The sequence below is a fragment of the Mus pahari genome, chromosome 4 (assembly GCF_900095145.1).
Source record: "Mus pahari chromosome 4, PAHARI_EIJ_v1.1, whole genome shotgun sequence".
Taxonomy (NCBI): Eukaryota; Metazoa; Chordata; class Mammalia; order Rodentia; family Muridae; genus Mus; species Mus pahari.
In genome coordinates, this window is record NC_034593.1 from 21,536,994 (window position 1) to 21,546,559 (window position 9,566).

Genomic DNA, 9,566 nt, shown 5'->3' on the forward strand with positions numbered 1-9,566 from the left:
TGTCGAAACAAATGAATCCCTGAGACTTGTTAGCCTGCCAGTCTAGCCGGGGAAGTCCCAGAAGTCAGCGAGAGACCTTGTCCCAAAAAGCAAGGTGGATTGGTCCTAAGGAACAGGACCCAAGGTTATCTTCACTTGCACACGCGCACACACTTACATGTGCCCACAGAAACATACACAGAATGAATAAACATAGTTTAAAAAAAAAAAAGAGTAACGGACATGCAAAATTGTTTAAAGTATATTTATGGGTATTATTATCTCGGTAAGTGAATGTAGCTGTGTGGCAATAAGAGAACAGAAGGGGCACTAGTTTTATATAGCCAAAGATATATAGCAAAATGTTTTTAATGTTTCTCAGGTAATTCTTATTTTCTGGGCATATTTCTCTCTTTCAAATTGTGTTTTCTCTTTTAACATTGTTTGAGGATATCGTACACGCCTAAGATGAGTTTTGGTCTATCAGCCCCATTCCGTCTACGTTTCCCTCCAAATTTTATATGGTCTGTAAGGCTACTTGCTGCCGTCTTAGGAGCAACTATGGGAACATGCGTCTGTCTGTGAAGAAAACTGATTCCTCCTCCTCTACTATGAATCAAGTGCTAATACCTTTGGTGGGGTGGGCAAATACCAGCTAGGGGTGGGCAAAAGCCTTCTAAATTATTATTCTGTCTTCATTAATTTTAGAGTATTAAAGGAAACTCACACATAACAGGTGCAGTCAGAAAGAAGGCTGGGGAGGGGCCGTAGCTCCCAGATGGTGGGCGGAGCCTGGAGGCACGTGGTCTGCTAAATGGGCGGGGCCACGTGGCTGGTGGTGGTGGTGGGGTTAACTCCTAAGAGCCCTCTGAAGTTCCACAGCAGGTTGGCCTGGCATTGGGACCGTTGGCTCCACAGATGCTGTAGCTGCTAGTCACTCGGCTCCTCTGACCTAAACCACACAGGTAGGAAGAGACTGCTATACCCTAAGAACAAAGCAGTTGGCAGGTTTGTTGTAGGAAAAGAGCGACAAGAAGTTAGACCTGCTCCCTACCTTCTCACGCAGGAACGGGGGAATGTCCGCTTTTAGGAACCCTTAGCCTTTCTCACCAAAGAGGATATAGGCTCTTTCTGTTTTCATCCTACCGAGATGAGAAAAGCTAAGGCCTATTCAGTTTCATGAGTCCGAGAGTTTTTTTCTATTTTCATTTTCCTTTATCCTAACTGCTATTCCTTAGTGACCAGTATGGACTGAGAACATCTGGCCCTATAGGAGCTGTGGCTGCCATGCTCTGGCTTTTATCATTTGTGGTACAGACCTTGTTATTCTGTGCGCGGCATTACTATGAACTGAAGATATCAGCTGTAAGCCTGGCTTGATTGCTCTGCATGTAACCTCAGCACTTGGGAGAGTGAGCCAAGAGAATTATCAGGGTTTGAGGTCAGCCTGAGAACCAGCCTGAAACAGAGTGAAACCAGGTAGATGTGTGGATGGATCGATGGATGGGAGGGTGGACAGATGGACACACCACACACACACACACACACACACACACACACACACACACAAATTGTATAATTGTATGAAGGTCAATCGAAGCCAGTGGTGCCCACACTTCCTAATACTGGGACCCTTTAATACAGTACCTCATGTAATGGTGCCCCTCCCCCCCACAATAAGAAATAATAAATTACTTTTGTTGCCACTCCATAACTGTAAATTTTCTACTGTTGTGAGCTGTACTGTAAATACCAGATATGCACGGTATCGGATATGTGACCCCTGTGAAAGGGTTGCTTAAACCTCAAAAGGTCTGAGACCCACACGTTGAGAACTGCTTGTCTAAGCAGAAACCATGACATCTTTTTATCCTGAAGTGCCCAGCACAAAACATTACTGATTAGGCTGAGTGAATGAACGCCCATCGTAGAAAGCTTTCATTCAAAGGTGGTTCAGCCTTAGCAGTGAAAAACAGCTTTAAATCCTTATTTAATACAATTTACATTTCATATTCTCTACCAATAAAATATTTATAGGCACCAGTAAAGGTCTCCTTTTGAAACACTAGGGGAGTGCTTGTCATTTTAGTAAAGCCGCTAATTTGAAGTGCTTGAAAAACGTCACATGGGCTGATAAATAATTTTGTATGGCCCCTTTTGATTTAATGTTATACATACTGAAGGGCTAAAGTGAGCTTTAATGTCACACACTCCCTCGAGAACTTGGATGCAGGAGGCGCTCTCTTTCTGGTGTACTGTGATACAAAACTGCTTCCTGCCACCACGGGGTTTTTCAGTTTTTCTTCACCTGTGACTGAGGCTCAAGAATTCCTGTAAGGAAAAAAAAATCAAAGCTAGGAGAATGCCCCAGAAGTCAGAGAGAGATCGGAGCACTTCAGCCTGCCTGGCTGCGGTTCTGTCATTGTGAGAGACACCACGTCATTACCCTGGCATGCCTGGCACACAGTGGGCACTCTGAAAGGCTGCAGCCAATGAGGGAAAGAGGGATACAGCTGGAAGCAAGGCTCTTGCCTTGTCTCCCAGCCACACAGACTAAAAGTATCCAAAGCACTTATGGGCTTCTGGAAGTGCGCAGGTCTGCCTAACTTCTCCTGTTGCCATGGTGAACAACACAAACGTAATCAAGATTGAACTGAGACGTTGTTTTGTTCCACAAGTGAACTTTCCACTGAAGTATGTATCCCGTATTGTTCAGTCTGTTATTCATCTGTGTTATTATAACCAAATGGCAAATTCTTCCCATCTGGTCATTTTCAAAGAGATTTTAAAAGCCATTCAAGAGGGGGGAAAAAAGATAACTTTTTTGTCTTTCCCACAGTTAATGATAAGAGTCACACTGGAGGTGGTAGCTTCAAAATGGTGGGTTACCCAAGCCCTAGTGAGTGACCTCAGCCCATGAGTACACGGATTGCACTAATAAGACAGAGTATTCTAACAAAAAAGAAGGCACAATGTTGGGAGAGAGATGTGTTGTAGCATAACCAAGGGAGAGGCACAGAGAGGTGACTGGGAGTGGGTATGATCAAGATCCGTTGAACACATGTATTTCATTTTGAAAGAGTAAATTTATTAAAAGGAATGGAAGGGATCGTTTGTGAGCTGTCCTTCTGGACAGGGAAAGCAGCAGCTTAAAGTGATTCAAGCCTAGAAAAGAGGCACCAAGGAATGACAAAGCAGGAGGCGGGTGACCTTGAAATGACCTCCCGGTCTCAACTCACTGCAAGACAATGTTTTCCTAATTAAGATGTAGTGTTCAATGCCATCTTGAGTTTACATAGAATTCAACGATGAACTGGTATTTTTTTTCTTCTTATTCTTCTTTTATGTGACACGTCAGTTCAAAACAGATGACAAGGCACCCCAACAGTGGAATGTCGGGGTAGGAAAAGTGATCAAACACCATATGCACAAGGGTTTTAAAGCCCTTTACATCAGGGAGCCCAGAATATTGTCTCTCAACTAGTCTAGGATATATTGAGTCATCTCCTTGGAAAGTAGCATTGAAGTTGTAACATTTTGCACCCATAAACAGCCTTGGTGAATTTTTTCAAGGATGTTGTAAAATAAAATATTATAGCAGTCTGGCTTAAAGATCGCCAGAAGAGAGACTCTATCTTATCACAGCTCTGGCTAAATTTCAAAATACACATGATAAATGAGCCTGAGCCATCTGTCCAGTGTGAGGAACGTTCCCTAATTGTCTAATTTTTTAAGGAATTGCTGAGCAATAATAACACAAATAATAAAATAGCAATCATGATAAAACAATAGGCAATAATTTATTAGGCGCTTACAGGCTATCAGATAACCCTCCTCTGTTCTCTAGGTGAGGCTGAGACTGCCCTTAACCTCTTTTGTAAACGAGAATGCTGACAGACACACAGCCTGTCTCTTTACAGCATTGTTCCAAATTCTCTGTATGATGCGGCTGTTGTCAAACGGCCTAGAAGCAGGCCAAAGGCATGGGGGGTCTGCCCCCCCAACCCCCCCTTTGAGGGCTTCTAGGGCTTGGTTGGTTGTATTACTTGTCACGATATAGGTCTGTGTGAAGCTGTGTATGTCTGTCCTGTAACGTGCAGGACTGACAGATTCTTTGGAACCACTAATGTCTCACAATTTGGGCAGGCTCAGAAGGAACTTGAGCTGACATGACGCAGAAGTGTTAGAATGTGTCCCTTTCTCCTTAATTGGGCGATGCTGAAGCTGAAGTCACTACTACAATCTAGAATTGCATGACGAGTGGAAAACTGATATGGTTTTAAGTGGACCATTTAAAAGAAAATGCTTCAGGGAGATGAGCAGTTCAGTCACTGAATAGAAATCAGAGTTCCTGATTTCAATTCCTTCCCATGGGCCCCTTAGTTGTTCCATCGTGTTTGTTTGGATTAACTTACGTTGTACACACATGTCTCAGAATAAGCACTGGTATATACAATCTAAATTCAAGATTAATTTCTTTCTACAAGAAGAAATGTGCTCCCCCTCCCCCGCCTCTCTCTGAGTGTGTTTGACTATACCACATTGAAAATATTCACCTGGCATTTCCTCAGACATCTTTAGCTTATTCCCCATGAGGACAAAAGCTGTACAGGGCAGTTTCAAAGTTCCTGGCGCTGAACACGGGCCTGAGTCTCTGCTAGAATAGCTTACCATAGGAAATTCCGCATTGTGAGTGTTCATCCCATTTCCCATGCATGACTGCTCTGATGCTCACCCACCACTTCTCACTTAAACTCCTATTAGGCAGCACTCGGGCGGAAGAATCCAACACGGTCTTTAAAGACCACTTAAGATACAGCCAGAGAAGGCATTGTATTGTCATCTGCTCAAAAAAAAAAAAAAAAAAAAAAAAAAGCGTTATTAACTTGTTAGAAATCCACGTGACTTTGTTAATATGGAGTCATCTGCAAAGTTACTATATAATGACTGCATCACAGGCCCTGTTGAACAGACATTTGGAAACTCGAACATAAAGTGTAGAAAATAAGAACCAGAATAATCCAGTGAGTTCTAGGTAGGCTCACAGGGAGAAACACAGAGATCATGAGTCTCTCAGCTAAGCCAAGGCTTGCTTAAAGGCTTGTGCAAGTTTAGGTCTTTTGGTAATCCCTCATCGTTTATATTCACCAGAGTCCTTAGCAGCCACATAGTCAGACTATACAGGAGCCTGCTTCTAGATAGAGTGCAGGAAATGTGTGCATTACAGTTGACACCATTTGAATCCCACAGACTCTGTACAGAAGTCTTTTACATGGTCCAGACAGTTTCTGTTCTGTTTTGCTTTGTTTTGTTTTGACCAGTCCTATGCGTGTAAAAACAGAAGTTTAGTCACCCACAGGAGTGTTATCATTGGAAGCTAGCACTTCGTCTCTCCTTTCTCTCCCACAGCTCTCGTCCTGTGTGGGTCTTCATGCTTTGACATCTGTCTGTTGCCACAGGATTTGGGTGACAAGAATCAATGAATATCTTCCAGGTCCCCAAGCTTTGTTTGACCTTACAATTGTGAGTTCCATTTCTCTCCAACCTCACTCCTTCTCAGCCCTCTTTTCCTTCCTCCAGCTTTTCAGAGCCATGCTGTGCTGTCAGGGACAAAGGGATGGATTTGGGGGAAGAAGGGAGAGGTGAAAAAGTCACTCCAGGTCCTGTTTCATCTCTGCCTCAGGGCGTGACAGCGCTGCTGGGCAGGAGAGGACAACAGAGGCAGACAGCTGATTTTATATTAAAATACATTGAGCAGACTCTGGAGGCCCCATTTATGTTGTACTGGAATTGGAGAGAGGTACTGTTAAAACTTTACAATCGCAGAGAACGGGGTCCTGATGGGGTTAGAGAGATGTCAACAGGTAAGAGCACTGGCTCTTCTGGCAGGGGACCCAAGTTCAATTCCCAGCACCACATGACAGCTCAAAACTGTCTAAAACCACAGTTCCAGCATCTCCTTTGCCAGGGTGAGACTCTGTGAACACCAAGTATAGGGCAGCACACAGGCATAAATGCAGGCAACACACACACACATACACACACACACACACACACACACTGCCACTTCACTTGGTAATACTTAATAAGTCTGAAGTCCAAGTTCTGTTTTTTTTTCTTCAGTTCTATTTTTCTTCTCAAGTGGCCATTATTTTCTTCCTTCTCAATACACTGGGGAGGAGAAACCCCGTCACTGCCAGATGGTGCGGAGGCCTTGGGCCTTGTCCCCTTTGGTCCTTACTAGATTCATTATGACACCCACCTTTCTAACTTTGCACAGTGACTGGCACTGATAGAGAAATGGTTGCTCCCTTACCTACAGGTTCCAAAACTTCAACCTGACATGACTGACCATTTGCTAATGTAAATTTTTAAATAGCACACAATAGACTCTTTGTAATATCCATAAACTAAAAGGATTTCCGAATTGGTGATACCAGTTTATGTTCCCTGCTGCTGTGTGAGTGACCTAGTTACACTGTAATCTTGCTAAATTAACCAATGTCTATCGTTTTAATTATAACCATTGGGATGGATTTGTTGTGGTTATAGGTCTCTAATTTCAATTTGTATTTCCTGTTGTTGATTAATGAAACTGATAGCCTTTCTATACATTTATAGGTCATTTGGGGTTCCCCTTTTGGCATTCTTATTAATATTTGGGGATCATTCTACACAGGGTCATCTGCGCTTTTGATGCTGATTCGTAGGAATTCTTTGTCCATGTCAGGTATGAGTCCACGTCAGGCACATGTGTTAAAGACACTTTCCCTGGTCCATGAACTGCCCTTTCATTTTCCAATAGTGAGTTTTGATAAACAAGAATCATTACAGGTTCTGTGTCTCTTATCCAAAACCATGGAACTTTATTTTTCAGTTTGTAACATTTACACAGGAGATATAGATATATGCATAGCTAACCACTGGAGGATTTCGAGCTTGCACGTGTATCACATTGTTGCACACATGCCTTTAACTGTATAGTCTTTTTTAAGGTCCCTACATCTTGACTTCCTTTTGCCACATGAGGAATTTTCCACTTGTGACGTCTTGTCAACCCTCCTTAAGTTTCAGAATATGGAGCGTTTTAGGCTGTAGAATTGGGATTTTCAGATTAGAGGTGCTCAGTTCATACTCATAGTATCACGGAATTTGTTGTGTTTCTGTGCTGCCTAAAAAGCCCTTTCTTACCCTCGCCATGAAAAGACTTCACTGTCTTCTAAAGATGTGGTCTTTTTACTTATGGCTTTCCAATACATTTACTCTTGCTTCTTGTGTAATTTTTATGTAAATTTGAAGTCAAAATTCACCTTTCTCTATTTTTCCCTAAGGCCAGAACCACTTACTTTAAACATCACAATTCCGCCAGGGCACCTCATCACAAATGAAGTGACCATTGATGTATAAACCTGTTTCTGGGCTTTGTTGTGTTTGGATGCTGGGGCTACTTATCCTTGCATCAAAGATTGCCCTAATCCCACCACAGGACTCATGCCGGCTCCTGGACTCTGGCTGTTTTAAGTTGTCTGGATTTATTTATTGTTTTTCAAGATTAACCGGGCAGTTCTTGGCCTTCTATATGGAAAATGTAAATTTTAAATTTGCTGCCTCTGCTCATGAGTGAGGCATAACCAGCCCTGGTAAACATTTCAGATGCACTTGGAAAACTGTACACTGGATTATTCTTTGATGCAACCTTCCAGGTGTTGAGTCAGGTTTGCGCCTTGTTTAGCACAGAGCTCCCCACCCTAACCTGGCCCTTTCTCTTCACCTTCCCCTTTCTTCCTCCTCCAAGCAATTGAAGAACATGCATTATACTTCTCACTATGATTGGAAACTTGTCAATTTCTCCCTTTTCCAAAATGTTGCCTTTGTGTATTTTAAAGCCATGGTGCTAACAGTACCAATTTAATAACGCAGTGATTTTCTCCGCCCCCTTGGCTCATCCTCATCTCAGAGTCAAGCATCCCATGCCCAGGAAGGTAGAGTCAGGAGCAGATTCCAAACACATCTACAATAAAGTCTTGTTACTGCCTCCCACCTAGCATGACATACTCTGGCACACTTGAACTTACAGCAGCTGCGGCTGTCTGCACAAGTTCTACCCCGCTTTAGGCATCATTAGCTTCTTGCCACGTGGGACAGAGGAGGTCACAAGGCCCAATTCCTGGCTGAGGATTTATGCAGGGTTCAAAGCGGGGCATGGTGGCACAAATCTTTAATCCCAGCACTTGGGAGGCAGAGGCAGGCAGATTCAAGGCTGATGAGGAGGGCCAGGCGTTTTCTATAGTTGGGTAGACATTTTAAGCTGTCTACACTCCTGTATAGAACCTTCACTCATCCTTCTTTAAGTATTCTAATAAAACTCATTTAGGTGCCAATCAATAAATAACATACAATAAAAGCAGAATGGGGGAGGCTAGTTGGGGACAGGAAATAGATCAGCAGGGTGGGAGAGAAATAGAGCATGCGAGATGGGAGGAGGTGATAAAGGTACCTCCCACAAAGCCGGAAACCTGAGTTCCATCCCAGAGACCCTCAGGCTGGAAGAAGAGAACTAACTCCTAAGAGTTGTTCTCTGTTCTGCAAGCACTGTGTGGGACACGTGTGCAAGCGCACACACACACACACACACACACACACACTGAATAAATAGCTTTTAAAATTTATAATTAAAGAGAGGTAATAGAGTGAATATGATCAAAATACAGATATATATGAAAACAATAATGCAGTCAATCAAGTGTATGCTAATACTTTTATATAACTAAATAATAAATAATAGGTTTTGCTAATTACTAACCAGGTAGCGAGACTGCTGGGTGGACTGCAGCATTTTTAGACAGAAAGAAACAGGAACCTTGAATGTTAAAAGATTTCACGACCAAGGTTCGCGCTTCCTACGAAAAGGTGGAGTTGTCATGGGAACTCCCTGTAATGGAGTTTACTTGCCCTGAAATCAGAGGAGTGGCTTGGCTGTGGTGATGTTCACAAAGAGGACACGTATCCTCTGATGAACCGTGAGAGTCCTCACTCCAGAGGACGATGGTGCCTGGACCCCTTCACGCAGAGGCACGGGCTGGTGGTGGGAAGGGAGCAGAAGGCAAAGGCCATCTTCTTCCTGCCGCTTTGTGGGGTTTCTCCCACCCTGCACGAGCAGAGCTAATTTTCAGCCAGCTGGAATCATTGAAATGGAGCCTGTAGAGTTCAGTTCCAATATCAGAATACAGGGGGAGTGCGGGTTAGGAGCTGGCAGACAGTAAGTTAGTAACTGGCGTACCTTCTCTGCTTCCAGTTAAGCCGCGTGCCTCACTGTCTGCTCCGATATTAATAGAGCCATTCCCTCGTCGTGGTTGAGGGTTGTGTGCTCTGCCCTTGTCTGTGCCTTTGTTTTCTACTTTTCTGTTCCTCTATTTAAGGCATATGTCTCATACACAGAATATACTTAGGAACTGTATTTTTCTTCCAAAATAACAGCCTTAGACTTAATTAAAATATTTAGTACTTTTAAATGGAAAATTTATCACTGATATATTTCAGTTGATATCTACCATCTCTAGTTTCTTTTTTTTATTATTATTATTATT

General features: G+C 43.0%; 1 protein-coding gene across 1 annotated transcript in view; it reads left to right on the plus strand.

The window, feature by feature from the left end:
• Positions 1-838: 838 nt before the first annotated feature.
• The window catches only part of Spata16 (spermatogenesis associated 16), a 302,163-nt gene continuing 293,435 nt past the window's right edge, over positions 839-9,566 (plus strand). Inside the window, exon 1 of the mRNA XM_021196748.1 lies at positions 839-944. The gene's annotated coding sequence lies outside the window, so the exon portion shown is untranslated. The remainder of the gene's footprint in view (positions 945-9,566) is intronic.